We start from the raw sequence: 20,153 nt of genomic DNA, 5'->3' as shown, positions 1-20,153 counted from the left end.
CTCCAATAACTTCATCACTTCCACAACTCCGGATTTCTATGCTAATAAGATAAATAAACTTGTTTCTCGTTGGCAAAAATTTGTCGATTCTAATGGTTCTTATTTCGATTAATAAAGTTTATTATGAAAAGAGTTATGATCCTTTGAAGTTGAACGTCAAAAAAACATTATTTTTGCACCAACCTAATATTTAAACAAACATTGTTAAACATAACATAAAACAAAATAGTTGCCAATTTTCTTTCTTGGCCCAAAATTTGGGCCAAGAAAGAAAATTTATTTAATTTTTACACTTAGATCTTGGCTTTTGGGCCAAGATCTAAGTGTAAAAATTAAATAAATAAAAAAACACACACACAATATGATTTGGGAATCTTAAGGTAGGATGACCCCCCCCTCCCTCCCTCCCTCCTCCCCCCCCCCGCTTCCTCCCCGGTGTGCTTGAGGTATTGTGGTGAATGAGAACTTTAGCTAGGATCAAGCATAGACTAGCAAAGGTTCAGTGACGAGGATGACCATAGACACCCCGTCCCCAATTTTTGAGGGGCTTGTGCCTAATTTTTTTTGTTTATTTCTGTTTTAGTTGTAAACTTCCAAAGTGAATAAAAAATATATAACTCAAAGTGTAGTATCTGTTCTGATGCTACACTATAATTTTTTGTTCTCGGTTAATAGAGAAATCCTTCTTGACTGATACATTTTTTTTTTTTTTTGTTACTAACCAGAGTGGCCCTCTTTGAGGAGCTGGTTTTCCTCCACATTAAAAACCGAACTTGTCTAACTCTGCCCTCGTGGGGAAGCATGTAAAAAAAAAAAAAAATCAACTGTTTCATTATACCTTTTTTTTTTTTATTGAAAATTCTTTTTTAATAATCATTTTTGTGTTAAAATAAAAATAAAAATATTTAAAAAAAAAAACGAATGTTTAATATACATCACTAACACTTTCGATTCTTCATTGAATCATCTTCAGGTAGAAAAATAAATAAAGTCAGCTGGAAAGTAGGCAAACAGAAGAGTTCTAAGAAAGAAACTTTGTTCATGGAATCTACGTCTAGGTTTAGGCACAAATAAAGATTGGGAGAAATTATTGATAATGGTTTCAGTTAGACGAGTGTTTTTCCTGAAAGTTTTGGTAGATGTAACTTCCGATCTTCCTCAGGTGTAACTTGTCGAACTTCAGAATGTTTTTGTCGAACTTGGAAATCTGCACAGAATATTGAATGGAACCCTTTATTTAGTCACGAGGTAGCATGTTCTCATTCCATCAGCTTTGACCAGATAGAGGTCCTGAGTAATTTGCAAGTGTATTTTTTTTGGTTGCCTACACTGAGTATTGAACCTTCAGTCTTCAGGAGAATATCACTTTACAATTGAATTTCTTTTTTTTATGTCTAAGTACTCTAACCACTGTGCCACATGTCCATGTAGATTCCCGAGTTCGTCCTGAAGAAGATAAGAGGTTATATCAATTGAAACATTGCGCAGATGGCACTCAGGATAAGTCCAAATAATACAAACTAGCGGGACCTGTGGAAATTCCACAGGGGACTTATTCATATGCAATATATTGATGTTGGCATTCTGTAGATGTTCAGTGTAAATGGAGACGCTCTGATATTAATGTAGCTCTTTTGTTAAAACTGCAAAAGTGTTTATCTAAGCTTGCACGAACGCTCAGCAAAGCCCAGTCGTAAAGTATGCTTAAATATATTTTAATTCTTTCAGATTTCGTATATATTATTATAGAGATAATGTTCTATCGATTTTTATATGTTATAAAGTTGCAATTTCAAAAATAAAAAAAATATATCCATATGACTTGGGTTCATTAGTTTAAATTGAAACCAAAATAAAAACTTATGAAAAAACATATATATATATATATATATATATATATATATATATATATATATATATATATATAAACTTGAATTCCTTCAGCCATAACCGAAACCAAAACTTATGAAGAATTCTTGATAAAATTATTTATGACACAAAATGGAAGTACATAACAATTAAACGACCCGGATGACACATGTTACATGGAAAAGGTCTATCTCCTTTCTATGTAAATAAGAAGAATATTAGATAAGTGAAAATGAGATTGGGATAAGCCTAGAATCGAACCCTGTAGGCAAGGTTAAGAAATTTAATGTTAGAAATTAAGTCGATTGTCCGATTCTTTTAGAAATCCAAATATTAAAATGTCAGTTAAAAGAATGGACAATGCAAATTAAAAAATATATTGTTAAAAAATAGGTTAGATTAGAATTCAGGATTCTTTTGTTTGCCAAAAGTGTGTTTGGACAAACATACGAAAAGCCACGTGAAATTAGTCACGTTTAGAAAACACACTTTTGACGTCATAGAAGAAGGACATTTCTCCATATAGGATTCTATGGGTTCGGACTTTAGTCGGTTAACCAGAGAGAGTCAATCAGAGAGTCAGTTGATCAGCCAAGAGTTGACATAGTCAGTTGGAGAGGAGAGTCCCTTAGAGGCGAAGGGTAGAAGATTAACCATGTAGATACAAGCTGAATTGCTGACGTAATCGATCGGCCGATCATATGAATAAAGAAATCATCGTTTTGTTGTGTCTTGTGTCACATCCTTCATCACGAACAAAAGGTAATCGTGTTTATCATCTTGTAACAAACTCTTGTGTAAACCCTTCCAAGTATCCTCCTCCTCCTCCTCTCTATATAAGAACTGTTGTTTCAGATATCTCACAGACTGTATCAATGAAACAGCAAAGAATTGTCGCAGTCGTCGTCATCATGATGCAATATATATAAATGTCATTCTCATTCTATCAGTGATCTAAGAACTGTTAATACGAAGTCCCCAAGAAATATAAGAACTGTATAAATGACTTCCTCACCATCGTTATATATGTCCCATATGTCCCTGTCATCTTTTAATATGTATCCCTATTTATGGAAGCCAATAATACAACACAGAAAATAACACACACTATCGTATTAATATATAGATAACCAATCTTCATCTTAAAAATCCAGAAATGTAAGCTTCCCAAGCATTACTTTCTCTTCTGGAGTGTGATACCACATGCTACCTCACTTGACAGCCTACAGCCCCAATGTCGTGTGCTGTCAGTTCATCTCGATCTTCCAAAGCTTTCCTGTGTCTGAACTTTGATTGTCTCGTGGGAGCTCCGAATGGCGATCTGCCTACCTCGAAGTCCCAACTCCAACTTTTTTGTCAGTCAGTTGTTTGTAAATTTAAAAATATCTCAGATCCATTGTTCAATATCCTTTTGCTATCATCGTTTGTCACACCCTAATTTAAATCTTATCCTTACCTCTCTTTTGTCTATCGTGCTAAACCTACTTTTTTTTTTTACTTGGAAGGTCACTATTTATCCTTGAATGACCTTTGGGCCTTGATAAGGATTAATGAATGTAAGGTTATGTGTAATAATCATTAATGGTGCAAATTGGGCAAATTTGATTATTTATGAGGACGGCTCAACAAGAACTTATTTATATTGGATTTGACGGCTACCATGTATTTAACCAGGAAGCAGACTAGTGGAACAGTGTTCTACAGGCAGGCAGTTTTGGGAAAGAAACTTTGTTCATGGAATCTGTGTTAAATTTAGGCACAGTGTGTGGTAAACCGTAGTGGTTGTAGCTAGTTGAAATTTTTTGTGAAAGTTTGGCAGGGGAGAAACCAAAGATTGGAGTTCAGTCGAGCACTTGCCATGAAAATATAGATAGAGCAGAGACAGATTTTGAACTCTATCAAGGCTGGGTAGGGCGCGGTGAGTAGCTCCTGCTCAGATGTGGCAACAGTACTCCATTTTAGAGCGTACCTGGCTCTTATACAGATAGAGGTAGGCTCTCTCTACCGTGCTAGAAAGCTACTAACGTCCGAAAGTATCCTGTACCTCTATAAGGCCACCATTCGCTCATGTATGGAGCATTGTTATCATATTTGTGCTGGTGCATCTGCTACTAGTCTCTTGCCCCTAGACAAGGTCCAAAAGTGAGTCTCCAACCTGATAGGTCTTGAACTGCAGCCTCTGTCCCACGGACAAAATGTTGCGTCCCTCTGCCTGTTCTACAAGTATTTTAATGATGAATGCTCTGACGAACTGCAAGCACTTGTGCCCCCATGACATAAATACCCTCAACAAACCCGACAAGCAACTAAATCCCACACAGTGGAGATCCCTAGATGTAGGAGAGCTTTCTACTCCAGTAGTTTCTTCCCCAGAACCGCTAGACTTTGGAATTCCATTCCGGCTCCCTGCTTCCCCAACTGTACTGACATGCAGAAGTTCAAGTGTAACGTGAACTGGCATCTTACTGCCCATCTCCCTACATAGCACCCCAGTAGCTTATGTCCCTGATAGTAGCCCCCTACACAGAAGGGGCAATGTGCCTTGTTTGGGGTGAAAATGTAATTTAAAAAAAAAAGGCTGCATCAGCAGTGATATACCTACTGGAGCGGTAGAGTGATCTAACCATTTTCCCAGCAATCTTGGCAACTTCCTTTTCTTTCGTCACCTATCCTTTTTTTTTCTTTCACTTCTTAGCACTTGACGGGGGGGGGGCGATTATGGTATCACATGGAAGGGATTAGTTTCTTGCTAATTGTTTGAGGCACCCCTACTGGGGAATGCTGAAAGAGCTGTTCAATTATTTTTTGTACCTATTTACTATGCCTCCCCACGGGACAGAGTTAGACACCAGGGTCGTTTTTTAACGTGGAGAAAAGGTACAAAAATAAAAAATTGTCTCAGTCGTGAAGGACTGATCCTCCACCAAAAGAGAACAAGAAATGGAAGTGCAGCATCTGAAGAACAGATGGTATTTATTTGCTCCCCCACCGAGCAAATTAGGCACAAGGCCGATTTTTAATGTGAGGAGTGAAGGGGAAATGGGGACCAACTCCCCGGGGAGTAGGGGAGCTGGATAGTGACAATTGGTATGAAGGGTTGCCCCTACATTGACCAATAACTTATATGTGGGGTTGCCCCCACATATGGTCTTTGCTTGCAGTATCTGCCGGAACAGATGGTATTTATTTGCTCCCCCGCCGAGCAAATTAGGCACAAGGCCGATTTTTAATGTGAGGAGTGAAGAGGAAATGGGGACCAACTCCCCGGGGAGTAGGGGAGCTGGATAGTGACAATTGGTATGAAGGGTTGCCCCTACATTGACCAATAACTTATATGTGGGGTTGCCCCCACATATGGTCTTTGCTTGCAGTATCTGCCGGAACAGATGGTATTTATTTGCTCCCCCACTGAGCAAATTAGGCACAAGGCCGTTTTTAATGTGAGGTAAAAACCAGCTCCCCTAAAAGTAGGCAAAAAGGGGGCACTCTGGTTACCAAAAATAATAATTGTCCCAGTATAGAGGGTTTCCCCTCCATTGACTGGTACAAACCATCTTAAGTGCAGCATCTGCCGGAACAGATGGTATTTATTTGCTCCCCCACTGAGCAAATTAGGCACAAGGCCGTTTTTAATGTGAGGTAAAAACCAGCTCCCCTAAAAGTAGGCAAAAAGGGGGCACTCTGGTTACCAAAAATAATAATTGTCCCAGTATAGAGGGTTTCCCCTCCATTGACTGGTACAAATTATCTTAAGTGCAGCATCTGCCGGAACAGATACTACACTTTGATCCCGGCCCAAAGGCCAAGTTGTAAGCCATAACTAAAAAGTATTAAAAGTAAAAAAAAAAAAAAAAAAAAAAAGAAAGAAAGAACGATTTTTAGGTACATTAGATGATGTCATCCAGTAAACCAGGTGTGAGAAGATCCTTTATGACATCACAAAATGATGATGTCATCCATTAAAACAGGTTACGATGTCACAAAAGCATACTGTCTATCCAACATAGAGAGGAAAAATCATCTATGACGTCATGACATGATTACAGGATGATTGCCAAGAAGTGTAGTGGGGGAGGCGGAGGAGGGTGAGCGCATTTTTAATAACAAGATGCTGCACTTCACCTTTTCTGTCCTCGGTCAGTGGAGGAGAAATCCTTCATGACTGAGAAAACTTTTATTTTTGTTCCTATCCAGAGTGCTCCTTTTTGGGAACTGGATTTTCTCCACATTAAAAACTGACCTTGTGTCTAATTCTGCCCTCGTGAGGGGCAAGTTAATAGGAACAAGATGGTCATTGCATATATGGGGAATTTATACAATACAATATACGGTGAGAAGAAACACATGCCTATACACCAGAGATTACAGTAAATGTCGTTGTTACAAAAAAAAGGAGTCAAGTTATTACTTGTCCTATGTTCCTTTCAACGCACTCTGCTGTTGTTGTGTTGTTTCCTTGGATCGTTAGACAATATAATACAATACACGGTGAAAAAGGAACACATGCCTATACACCCTAGATTACAGTCTCTCAATACACGTCATCTCTAGATTTGTGGTCAAAGCAAAGCGGATGATTGCTTCAATGGTTGTCTACTCTGCCTTTGAAGGTATTGAGTGACTCTGTAAATACCACTTCTTCCGGCAGCTGATTTCACACATTCACCGCATGTTGAGAGAAAAAGTGTGCTCAAACAGACCTAGCTGCATTGCTTAATTTTATGCGAGCGGGATTTGCAGATATTTTGCCGTTTGCTCCTGACTGTATATGTAAAGTTGGATTTACTAAGAGAATGTTAGCATTATACTAAAATGTATTGTAAACTATCCAAAAATGATATTACAATACTTTTCGAATTTTAGTACCAGTCAAGAGCTAGCCATAATGCCACACCAGTTGGACATACTACATGTCTCTATCTCTCTATATATGTATCTTACCATCTCTGCCCGAATAATGTATCCGAGATAATAATAAAATAAACAACATGTATTTGGAGTATAAGTGTATACGTAATACAATACAATATAGAGTAAAAAAGGAACACATGCCTATACATCCGAGATTACAGTCTCTCAATGCACATCATCTCTAGATTTGCGGTCAAAGCGGATGATTCTTCCAATGTTTGTCTAGTCTGGCGTTGAAGGTATTGAATGACTCTGAAGATACCACTTCATCCGGCTGCTCACCACACACTGGGCCCAACTCTTTTCCTGATCTACATTAATGATCTTCCAAATCACATCCTTACATCATTTGTAGACATTTATGCTGACGACACTACCATTTATGGTAGCACATCTAAGACAGTAAACGACCAAGTTCTCTCCAATTCTCTCTCCTCTGATCTTGAGCACATAGTACAATGGGGAAAGGAGTGGCTAGTTACTTTTAATGCATCTAAAACCAAGCTTCTCTCTTTACATCATCAACATTCTGATCCACATCTGGCATCAATTGAAATGAATGGCTCTTGTCTTCAGGAGGCCTCAAGTTTTGACAAGCTTCTGGGCTTGACCTTTACTCCTGATATTAAATGGAACACGTACATCAAATCTGTTGCCAAGGTCGCTGGAAAAATGGTGGGATCTTTCTATCGATCCGGTAAATATCTCACTGCTGATGCTATTCTCTATCTATATAAGAGCCAGGTACGTCCAAGGATGGAATATTGTTGCCACATCTGGGCAGGAGCTGCTAGAAAGAACTTGTCCTGCCTTGATAGAGTTCAAAATAGACTTCGTAGCCTCGTAGATGTCCTTTTCTCTTCCCTGCAACCTCTATCTCACAGAAGAGATGTTGCGAGTTTGTCTCTGATGTATCGTTATTTTCATGGAAGGTGTTCAACTGAGCTTCAATCTATGGTCCCCCCTCGCCAAACTTTCACAAGAAACACTCGTCTAGCTGTACACACTATCAATAATTCCCCCCACTCTTTATCTGTGCCTAAACCTAAACGTAGATTCCATGAACAAAGCTTCTTTCTTAGAACTGCACGCCTGTGGAATTGTCTTCCGTTTTCCTGCTTTCCGGCTGACTACAATATGGTTGTGTTCAAGTCTAACATAAATAAGTTCTTGATGAGCCGTTCTATATAAGTTATCAAATTTACCAAATTTTCATTACTAATGATTACTATATTGTCCAATGTCTACTGTACACTCTTTAACCCTTATCCTTGAGTGGCCTCTTGGCCTTGATAAGTGGTGATGCCTATGTCAAAAAAAAAAGTACATTATCGTCTTTTTTTTCTTTTTTCATCATAGCTTCTTTTCACGCAGAAAAGACACGAAGAGACATTTGCTGAGAGTTTTTTTTTCTTTTTTCATCATAGCTTCTTTTCACGCAGAAAAGACATGAAGAGACATTTGCTGAGAGTTTTCTTAACGGTTTTATTTTGGAAATAATTGATAAAGGAGAGAGAGAGAAACGAACATCTTAGCTAATTTAGTTATTTAGTTCACTTACGCCAACTGAAATGAGTGACTCACACGGACAGAGACATCAAGGTAATATTTCGCACTTACATGATCAAAGTTTGTTACACAATCCATGGCAGACTTGCATTTTTGGCGATACCTATTGCATGGCTCCCACAGACAAACTGATTGGAAAAGTTTTATTTTCAATCAACTTGAAAAACGTGATAAAAGATGCCTTTAATAAGTTTCAAGACTTTTTTCGTATGGGCACTTTTATCGATATTACACACATAAAACTCTGGTTCTCTTTGAAGTAATCTCCTCCGGCTGCAATGCACTTGTACCGTTCTAACAACTTCTGGAAGGCTCCATTGAATTTCTCTTGTGTGAGCATGTTATGATCCTAGTCCCACCCTCTTTTATTTCCTCAATTTTCTCATAACGACAACCTCTAAGGTTTTTCTTGAGCTTAGGGAATAATAAAAAAATCAAAGGAAGCAAGGGATAGGGCTGTTGAGGAACTGTTTTGATGCATATCTTGGTCAAATAGTCTGGTCTTCTCAAACTTTGTGCTAATCTTCTGCATCTTCAGTTCCTCACGAATAATTGTGTGTACAGTCCCCACATTGACATCAAACTGTGCACTTATTGTCTCTATAGAGATACGACTGTCCTTATCGATGAAATTCTTTATTTGGCCAATCAACTCTGGTGTTCTGACTTCCTTACTCCTCCCACACCTCTTGTTATCCCTCACAGACTCCCTACCTTCCTTGAATCTCTTATGCCATTTAAAAATTGATGCTCGATTCATGGAAAATGGTCCAAGCACAGTCTGAAATATTCCATACGTTTCTGTGTCATTTTTTCCAAGTTCAGAACAGAATTTTATTGCATATCGTTCTTCTAAAGTTTCCTCATGTCCAGATTGCATTTTTGAAATTCACCAGCTGTGACAATCAGGCTTTAGTAGGATGTATTCTAATTCCTGCTGTAGCTGTTCATTTGAATCTGAAATCATAAAAATTGGTCAGTCATCCCATAAGACGTATAGCAGTAACATACTGAATTTTCAAGAGTCTGCGACAATTTTAAATGCCTGTACAAAAATGTCTGGAAACTTATTGACGGCATCTCGTATCATTCATTATTCTAGCTAACTTAATTTCTTTTGACGTAAGGTCTTCAGTATGTAACATACATAAAAATGACCTTCACGCCTGACCTGAAATGAAACACATACATCAAATCTGTTGCCAAGAACGCTGGAAAAATTGTTGAATTATTCTACTGCTCCAGAAGGTATATCGCTACTGATGCAATCCTCTTTCTGTATAAGAGCCGTAAACATTGTCGTAAAATGGAGTACTGTTGCTACATATGGGCAGGAGCTGCTCTGCATGACCTATCTTGCCTTGACAGAGTTCAAAACCTGCTTCGAAATCTAGTAGGTGACGGCTTTTTCACTTCCCTGCAACCTCTTTCCCACAGAGGAGACATTGCAAACCTGTCTCTACTCTAGTGCAATTTTCATAGGATGTCTTCATCTATAGTCTCCCTTGCTAAACTTTTACAAAAATAAAACTCAACTAGCTACAACCACTATCAATAATTTTGTTCAAAAATAAAATAAATCTATATATATAAAAGCGAAAATGTGTGTATGTATGTTCGCTTTTTGTGTATGTCCAAGAAAGGCTTTTTTCAGCGAACCTCTCGGTCGCCTCACAACTTCTTAAAACTTTTTATATCGCATCTAAATGATAATATCCACAACTTAACAATGGTGGTTGCCTCTCTATTTAATTTGCCCGATTTTGAAACGTTAAATATTCAACAATTTTTGACCGCCGCATATGTTTTTTCGTATAAAAAAAGAAGCGAACAGACTCGCGGCAAATAAAACACTGCCCCGCACTCTAAGTTCACGTCAGTAACTTGTCAAAAACGGGCACCTTCCGTTAAATGTCACACTTTTTTTTCCAACTGCGCGTCAAGGCTTCGTTTTTTTTTTTTTTAAATAACTAACGATTTTTCTTTTTATTTACCCAAAAACATAAACACCCGGGCAACGCCGGGTACCCCCCGCTAGTATATATATAAATGTGTAAAATAAAACTAAAGTGTTAAAATTAAGTTTGCCTTTAAACTCAACTAGCTACAACCACTATCAATAAATTTGTTCAAAAATAAAATATATGTATATATATATATAAATGTGTTGCCTTTAAACTACCGAATACTGTTAAATGCTTGTGCAAAGAAAATAGTAGTTTTTTCTACAGTTTGCAATGTTCTCAGCAGATGCAAAAACAACGATCCTTTTTCTTTTCTTGTTTCAATGTTTGTAGAAAATCTGTATTTCTTCTCATTGACATGCAAATTAACCATACATTCAAACGACTCCAAGTCAACAAAAAGAATGTTCTCCCAATGAAAGAAATACAGGTTTTTATTCGCTCAAATTCAGCTGCGTCTTAATTTGCATATGTTACTTTTTTGTTTCCTATTGGTTGGGTTTTGAGTTCGAGTGTCGGTAACTTTTTACAATACGTACACACCAGCCTTAGACGCTTGTTTCCATGACTCTTGGTCCTGGATAGAACTTTAAACTATATGTGATGGTGAGGCCTCAGCTTGTGAGCTTTGGGAAGTGTGGAGCCACCCTTTAATTGCCATTGCTTCCAAGTCCATTTTGACCTGGAGTGGTAGTACCTGTTAGGGTCCCAACTGACTTGAAAAAAAAAAAAATATTCTATTAAAAAATTTTTCTTCAAAATCACTGAATTCGGCATTAAATAACCTGAAAACAACCAACCAATCCATGACTGTTGTAATGCCCCGGCTTAATCTCATGATATACAGGCAGCATTCCGTTGGTGGTCGTCTTTGTCAGGTGCATCTTCGCAATTGTGGGGCCTCTTCAAAACCGTAGACTTCATCAGGATCACACGCTTCTTCTACTCCTGACTTATGATCATCTTCCAACTCTATTTCCTCATCCGGTATCAAACTTTCTGACCCGCTTTCTGGAGATGTTGTGCTGTCGAAATCTTCTTCTGATGCTTCTTCACGTGTCGGGGCATTCCATCCACCAAGATGGCCTGTTAACTAATTATCATGGTTACTCGACCCTGGCTAAATCATGTGGTGTAACAACTCTCTGGTGCCTTCTCCCACACATAGTCTCCAATTTGGTATGGATTATGCTTGAGGCCTGCTAGTAATGGCATAACATCCATTCCTTTCGCTCAGACCTCCTACCTGTATATAGCATTGGCTAGTGAGGTCAAAGATGACTTGTCCTCTTTTGGAGTCACGTTGTACCAGTAGACCATCTCTGGTATGGAGCAGTGCATTCTAGCCGTGATCCGTTTCACAGTGCGATGGCATCACTCTGCTATGCCATTCCCAACCGGGACATATGCACACCAAAACGTCAAGTTCACGCCCCATTCATCTCTGAGCATCCAGACTTCTTTGCTGCAGAAGGCTGTATCACCTCCAGTTTTCCTTTCTCCCAGTGAAATGGTGCTGGATCTATAAATTAGCATTCCATGCATGTTCGTATTGCCAATCTGACCGCTGCTTATGTCATCACAGAGCAAACTCTTCGGATGAAATAAGCAGCATGTTGCACTCCTGTGCCAGGGCTACTCCCAGTAGGAACAACAGATTTACCATTGAATGAACTCACGGCTACAACCACATGATGGCTTTGATCCTTAGTTGACGTCAGCATCCTTGCTCTTGCTATTAGGTTTCTCATGGCTAGGGTTTCACTTTTTGGTGCCTGCTGAGTTCGATGGAAATGGCATCATGGAACCTTGTGACAAAAACCAGTTTGGCCAGTATTTCTAGCCTGACTCCCTCCAAACCAGCCAGTTCAACAAACCATCTGATATTGTTTGTATAAACATCCACTTGCTTGCTAACACATTCCATCATGATTAACTTCCTATAGGTTGTGAATGCACCATCCGTGAATGCCTCCTTTGCACCCACCGCCAAACCGGAAGTGACGTAGGTTTAAATAAGGGCTAGTCAATCGAAAAGAGGGTATGACTTTCGAAAATATCAGTGAAAGTAGCGACCCCTCCCTGTAGAAATGTGCCAAGTTGAGGGTGAAAGAATTAATGTTTTTAGCCATTTTTTCGATATTTGTCATCCGAAAGGTTGAACTTCAAAACGATATCGATCTTGTGAAAATCTGTCACCTCTGTCAAAAGTTTTAGGCACACATACATACATACATACATACATACATTTAAACAGACAGGTAAGATTTATATTATAGACTAGCAGAGGTGCCCGGCGTTACCCGGGTGTTTGGGAAGTGTAAAAAAAAAAGTTTTGGTAGAACGGTAGCCTCAAACCCGAAGCCTTGACGTGAAGGTGGAAAAGAAAGGGGAAAAACCTGACATCTTACCTGCTCGGCCACGATGGGAGAGGAAGTGAAAACCATTTTAATTTAATGATTAAAAAGTTAAATGATAGGTGTGTGTATTTAATTAGGTCAAACATCACTCCATACGGAAATGAAATTAATTTTGGCTGCAAGCTATTTTCTGCATTTCCCTCCAAGATGTTTGGGAAAACCAGCTCCCCATTTAAAGAGGAGTGTCCAAATGAATAGCAACTGTCTGATATGAAGGGTTTTGGCCGCATTGATCGAACCTCGTTGCTTTCTGGATGTCCCGAGCACGAGTGCCAGGGAGGCTCATTTTACTATGGGTTCAGTTTTGCTTATATACGAAAAAGCCAAATAAACATGCGAAGACTAAGAAATACTGCAAAAATGGCATGTAAAAGTCGCCCAAATAAAAGATACACACCACCCCCTTTCGTAAATCGTAGATATTATAATCTAGGTAGCATATAAAAGGTTCTAAGAAACAGTAACCGCCCAGAGCGCCCCCCCCCTCCAAAAGCCTTTGCCGGACATACACAAAAAATGCACACACACACACGCACACACAAACACGCACACACAAACACATTTTCGCTTTTATATTATAGACTAGCAGGGGTACTCGGCGTTGCCAAGGTGTTTAGAGGTGTGTTTGCTCATAAATCAAAACAAAAGAATAAGTTGTTTAAATATTATATATAAAAAAATGTTAAAACTTTAAAAAATCGAGAGAAAAAACAAAAAAAATAACGTAAGGCAAATGAGCAATGTTAAAATTTCTTAAAATCGGAAAAAGAAAAACAAAAAAAGAAAACGCGAATGTGATGGAAAAAAGACAGAAAAACGAACGTTAAAACTTCTTTAAAAAATCTGAAAAAAAAAAACATAGAACGTGAAAAATGGCTTAAATAACCCTGTTTCAACATTAAAACTTTAAAAATCGAAAAAAAAAGAAAGAAAAACGACATCTTACACCACGATTCGAACTTACAACCTTTAAATAATGACGCCACGCTCTAATCAAGTGAACTAAGACGACGTTGATAAAATTTGAGTCAGTTTTTTAATATTTAAACTAAATCAGGTTACGACGTCATTTGCGCATGCGTAGAAACCATCTTGTCATGAGAGGACGTTTTTTTGCTACCCCCTCCCTGTACAAAAATGGCTAGTTTAGGGTGAAGGAATTAATGTTTTGGGCCAATTTTTCGATATTTGTTGGGCGAAGGTTTGAGCTTGAAAATGATACCTATTTGGCAAAAATCTGTGGCCTGTGTCAAAAGTTTTTGCGAGACATACAAACACACATACATACATACATATATACACACATTTTCACTTTTAAATATATAGAATAGCGACCGAGAGGTTCTCTGAAAAAAGCCTTTCTTGGACATACACAAAAAGTGAACATACATACACACATTTTCGCTTTTATATATATAAATGGATTTTCGTTTTTGGAATTAAACACTTCTGTGAATTTCACACATTGAATTCTTTTTATTTTATTTTTGTCTGGAGAAAATAACAAGTAGGCTGGGTTTTCTTTGTTGTAACCAAAGAATGCACCTCGGCTGGTTTTGATATTTAATTTACTTTTCTTATCTATAAATGCGAAGCAAGTTAAGTCGAATACATGCATTTTACTTAAGTTTGCTTTATGACTGCAGAACACTTTATATCGTGTCTTCATTAATTATTTCTTAAAGGTTACGTGCATATGTTACATAGTGTTCTCATTGAAGTTATCACTAGGGTTATCATAGAGGGGCACCAAATTGACGTTTGGTGTATAACATAAAAGAATTCCGTGTGCGTATGATCGTCTAGTTTCATATGCAGTTGTGTGTGTTCATCTCTAATTGTTCATATGCTTTTGTGTGTGTGTTACATGCATTTTCTTCGACATACCTTACTTCATGTGTCGTCGATGTGATCCATCTGGAATTCATCTTCTCTTGAGCGGGAGACTGGTACCTGTTAGACGAAGATTTATCACTCCAAGACGATGAATGGGTTTTATAGTTTTTTATTTACCTCCCAGATGTCGACACAGAATATGGAAGTAAATCTTGCTTGCTTTGAACACGTCAGCGTCCCCCACTCCCAGTGAAGGGGAGGGAACAGCTATTAAGCCGTCCGTCTTCTTCAAAGCCCAAATCCAGTCTCACAGATCTAGCCAACCTGACCACGTCATTCATACGTAATCTGGTCAGCTGACCCTCGGTTCTGGTAAACGTGTCTACACTCCACGTTTACTCCTCTCTCTCTCTCTCTCTCTCTCTCTCTCTCTCTCTCTCTCTCTCTCTCTCTCTCTCTCAATCCATTCTGTAACACATATGTAGCAGTTATTACATCCAGAGATTTTTGGGGAGTTTTGATTCAATAAGTAGACATCTTGCCATTCCATAATCTTTCAGCAGTTTCATTTTGGTGATCTTAATTAGGGGCCAATTTCTCATATTTGATACAATCGTTAATTAATAAAAGTTCAAAGTTTCTGCTAGTGAATTCTATTCCATTGTCAGAGCGGATACATTTTACTGCACCATAGGTGGCCATGTCAGCTAAGTATTTTTTAGTTGCTAGCAAGGCATCAGATTTGTTCTTTTAAGAAATAGACCATATTTAAACCAGAATAATCTATAAAAGCGAAAATGTATGTTTGTATGTGTGTTCGCTTTTTCTGTATGTCTACAAAAGGCTTTTTTCAGAGAAGCGGTTTCTCGGTTCACAACTTTTTAAAACTTTTTATATCACATATAAATCGTAATATCTCACAGTTAACAACGAAGCTCGCCTGTCTATTTAATTTGCTCGATTTCGGGAAGATAAATATTCAAGATTTGTCGCTCGCCGCATGTAGGTTAGTCTTTTTCCTATAACATCTTGGGAAAAAAAAAAAAAAAAAAAGCGTTCAGCAGGAAATGAAATACTATCCCGCAGTCAAACTTGACCTCATTAACTCATTAAAACGGGCACCTGCCAAATCCAAGTAATTAAATAAATTAAAACGTGTTTCCGTTAGCATATCGCGGTGGGGCAATGGTTAACATCGCACGTTTTTTTGGTTTTTTTTCACACTTTAATTTAGAACTTTGCCTCAAGGGTTCGGGTTTGATCCTCATACTTACCTACCAAAACATTTTTTTAACCCCCCCCCCTCCGGAGTTTCCACACACACCTCCAAACACCGGGTACCCCTCGCTAGTCATCTATAAAATTCAATGCATACCTGAAGTTTTCCTTTGCCCATCAGTTCCATGGGACCGTTCAAGTTACAATACACCAGTAATAGAATTTTCGTGGCCTTTTTGTCTGCCATCTTGTTTTGTATCTCGCCATTTTTACCTTGTGTACAAACGTCACAGTGTGTCAAGTTTTTAGAAGTTTTATTTCCATTCTGTTAACCACAATCAGCAACTTCTTGATATCTTCTTCTTTTTTTTTTTTTACGTGGAAGTCACCATTTATCAAGGCCCGGAAGCCACTCGGGGATAAGGGTTATTGCGTGTACAGTAATCAATGGGATAGTATCGTAGTACTCGTTAGTATTGGAAATTTGATAAAGTATCTTGCTTAAGGGGGTGGTTCATCAGGAAATATCTGGAACATTGCAGTTTCCTAGTGCTGCCTTGAATTGACTAAAAGTTTTTTCTTTCTGCATTTTCATGGTTGTAAACGGCTTAAAGTCACTCAGCAACCCCTTAAGGACCATCAAAATCAACAGACTCGCTAATAACTAGGGCTGTGACAACAGAATATTCTTTCATTGTTTTGACTCTCGAGTATATATCAGTTAATATTTTATATGTTTTTATATAGAGTGATGTGGTTCTCGGTTGATGTTTAACTGTGTCGGTCGGATATATACTCGAAAGTCAAGGCAATGAAAAGAATATGCTGTTGTCACAGTCCTGCTAATAACTTTGCCAGTTTCAACCCTTATAATATCGTCTGTAATTGTCTCAGCTTCCATATATTTTACAGATGTCAGTTCCGTAGATAAAGAGATACCGTATATTTTAACATATAAGACGACCCTTAAAGTTAAAAAATCATCTTTAAAAACCAATATTTCATAAGATACCGGGTGTTGCAATCTCTAGCCTACGCTAAACAAACATGGTTCCGTGATTTAAAAGTCGTCTTATACAACCGATATAAATTTATTAAAATTTGCTCCAATTTTGTACCTCGTCTTATCTGCCGAAATATACAGTAATTTTGGGTTTTCTTTTCGATAAATAATGTGCTTTTAATATGTTCACTGCTTTGTAGTCATCGTCAAGGCTCCTTGCATTACCAGGAATAGACTTTTTTTTTTTTAATTTTTTACGTAGGCATAACCACTTATCAAGGCCAGAGACCACTCAAGGATAAGGGTTAAAAGTGTACAGTAGTCAATTGGACAATATAATAATTCAGAAAATTTGGTAACTTAAGTGGAACGGCTCATCAAGAACTTGTTTACGTTGGATTTAAAGACAACCATATTGTAGTTAGCTGGAAAGCAGGAAAACGGAAGACAATTCCACAGGCGTGCAGTTCTAAGAAAGAAGCTTTGTTCATGGAATCTACATTTAGAGTGTGGTGGGGGGGGAATTATTGATAGTGTTTTCAGCTAGACGAGTGTTTCTTGTGAAAGTTTGGCGAGGGGGGGCATAGATTAAAGCTCAGTTGAGCATTTGGCATGAAAATAACGATACAGCAGAGACAAACTCGCAACATCTCTTCTGTGAGATAGAGGTTGCACGGAAGAGAAAAGGACATCTCCTACGAGGCTATGAAGTCTATTTTGAACTATCAAGGCAGGACAAGTCCTTTCTAGCAGCTCCTTCTCAGATGTGGCAAGAGTATTCCATCCTTGGACGTACCTGGCTTGCAGACTATTATCCTCGTCATGAGGATAATAGTCCACAATAGATAAAAATTAATAAATAAGACTCATCTCAATGAATTCCAATTAAATAATATAGTTGCATAGAAATAAGTATTTTCATTTTGGACGCCTAAAAGTAAACTCCGATAGCTACATAGACATAGTGGATAGTATATAACGTATTTACACAACTTTTCTTTCTGGTATATATTCCCTTTTTTATTTCTTTTTTGTATTTTCTTTTTTTTTTTCTTCCTTTAAAAATTGTAACGTTGGATATGGGGCAACCAAACCAGCTGCCAACATTGCCCTTCTTAGATGTGGCAACAGTACTCCATCCTTGGACGTACCTGGCTCTTATATAGATAGAGAATTGCATCAGCAGTAAGATATCTACTGGATCGATAGAAGGATCCAACCATTTTTTCAACAGCCTATTAATTGACTGTATTAATTCCGCAAAGACAGTTGTGTTCTTTTAAATAAATGAAGCGTCGTTTTGATTTTCAGGTTATGCCTAAATTACTTTCATGATTCAAATTTCGATTCTGATCCATCATTGAGTATATATGAAAATGGGGTGATTTCATACCTTCCGTTTGAAAATTGCATGATGTGAGGAAACACCAATGAATAAAAATAGAAATAAAGCCAACCAGTAAACTAAGCATTTATTTAAGAGCATAGAAGAGGCATAAGCATGACTGGAAAAGAGAAAGGTGCTGAGAGTTCAATTGTCAATTGTCTCTGACAAACGATAAACTGCACAAGTCTTAGTTCATAGCAGAAGAGAAACTTTCAAAAATGTCTCTTCTGATTTTGGAAGAAACCCATTCAGGATTGCCATCACTGTCTGCATACTCACTGTTTCTTTGTAGCTCTGTGATGTCAGCATCTAGCTCTGTGATGTCAGCATCTAGCTCTGAGGTGTCAGCTATTGGCTTTTGGCTTCCTTGTACTCATATTCTGAGTCTTTCCTCCTGTCTCTCTACCTCGCCCTAGAGACCCTGCCTTCCTTTTTTTTTTTTTTTCCCTGATTTCTCTTCTTCGTCTTTTTGAAGTCACTGCAGACATTCAGCTGAGGTCAGGCTCTCTCCATACTGCATTTTGATGGCCCTTTGCCTGTTAGCATAATTTTTTTCTTTCAGGCCTAGCCAGCATGAATGTCAATCCTTCATAGTCTGTTTCATTGAACTTGGAGTCGTTGTAGACATTTGAAGAAGCAAGGGTGGGCCATCTGTTGATGTGGGAGGCACAGGTCCTGATGAAGAAGGCACAGCTGCATATGATGTTGAAGGCTATACAAACAGTACATCTGCGCTTGATGTCTGGCTCGATGTGGCGCCAAGTAATCTGATATTAGTAGGGGGTGTAGAATGATCAAACAGTTCTGCAGAGTCGTACACAGAGGGTGGTATCTGTGTGGGATCCCATAGCATTACCTCACACCTTTTGAACCCTGCTTTAATGTTGACTGCTGAGAAGCAGTTTAACTGTCATAAGAACTTGATAAGATTTGGAAAAAGGTTCTGTATTGAGCGTAATGCCCAGATTCTATCGGACAAACCGAAGAATAACAAAATATAGAATAATGACAAATTCACTAGTAGGAAAGCCTAAAACATGTAGAAGTGAAGCCTGTTTCATGTTGAACACTTATTAGTTTGTGTGCTGGAATCCTTTGGGAAATTCAAGACACCAGAGGTATGGAATTTCCCCAAACACACGTTCATCTGACAAAGCATAAATTCAACATCAGGGAACTTCTAGGCTCTTTTTAGATTGCTTTCATGGTTTTTAAATAACTTGGAACAGTAGCGAGAACATGAATACAAGTATAAGGATGACTGAAAAGTGCAATTGTTGTACTCAGCTTAGGATGGCTCTGGATTGTGTCGCTGGATCAATTGATGTTCATTGTAGGCAGCAGAGGTAACTGCAGTACTTTGAAGAGAAGTCACCAACAAACGCATCTACATTTTCAGAAGAGTTATCTAAAGTACTGAATTACTTTCCTTTAACTGAACGGACTTTCAGCAGAAATGGTACGGAATTACCCTAGGTTACCCTACGCTTATAATGGAAGTTTACATCGATAGGTAAACGTAGGATGTTGGTCATATTTTGTGATTCCCTGCCAAATAGGGAAGATTCATTAGCCGAGATATTGACAATGCCTGACTTTTGCTCAATATATTTTATTGAAAAAAAAAAAAATCTGGCTGTTCATGCATTCAGTGTGGGTCAAAATGTCAAACTTGATAAATTCAAAGAAATGCATCTGATTGACTTAAACGCATCTGATTGGCTTAAAATGCATCTGATTGGCTTAAATGCATCTGATTGGCTTAAATGCATCTGATTGGCTTAAATGCATCTGATTGGCTTAAAATGTTAAGCATTTTCATTTTGGGGGTCAAAGTTTAAAGTTTGTTGCTTGTTACAGACCGGCATATTTTGGTTGCTTGTTACAGACCGGCATATTTTGGTTGCTTGTGATCTTCTGATGATGCTAGATATTCAGCGTTTGTCGCCGATTCTGTTACCGACAAGGATGCAAAA

General features: G+C 38.2%; 1 protein-coding gene across 9 annotated transcripts in view; it reads left to right on the top strand.

Moving 5' to 3' along the window:
- The window catches only part of LOC145266346 (ankyrin repeat domain-containing protein 17-like), a 331,800-nt gene that overhangs the window by 47,314 nt on the left and 264,333 nt on the right, over nt 1-20,153 (top strand). The gene's annotated exons all lie outside the window — the stretch shown is intronic.

This window comes from Euprymna scolopes, chromosome 41, assembly GCF_053919585.1.
Source record: "Euprymna scolopes isolate OS-2025 chromosome 41, ASM5391958v1, whole genome shotgun sequence".
NCBI classification, from domain to species: Eukaryota; Metazoa; Mollusca; class Cephalopoda; order Sepiida; family Sepiolidae; genus Euprymna; species Euprymna scolopes.
This window is presented reverse-complemented; position numbering and strand designations above follow the sequence as displayed.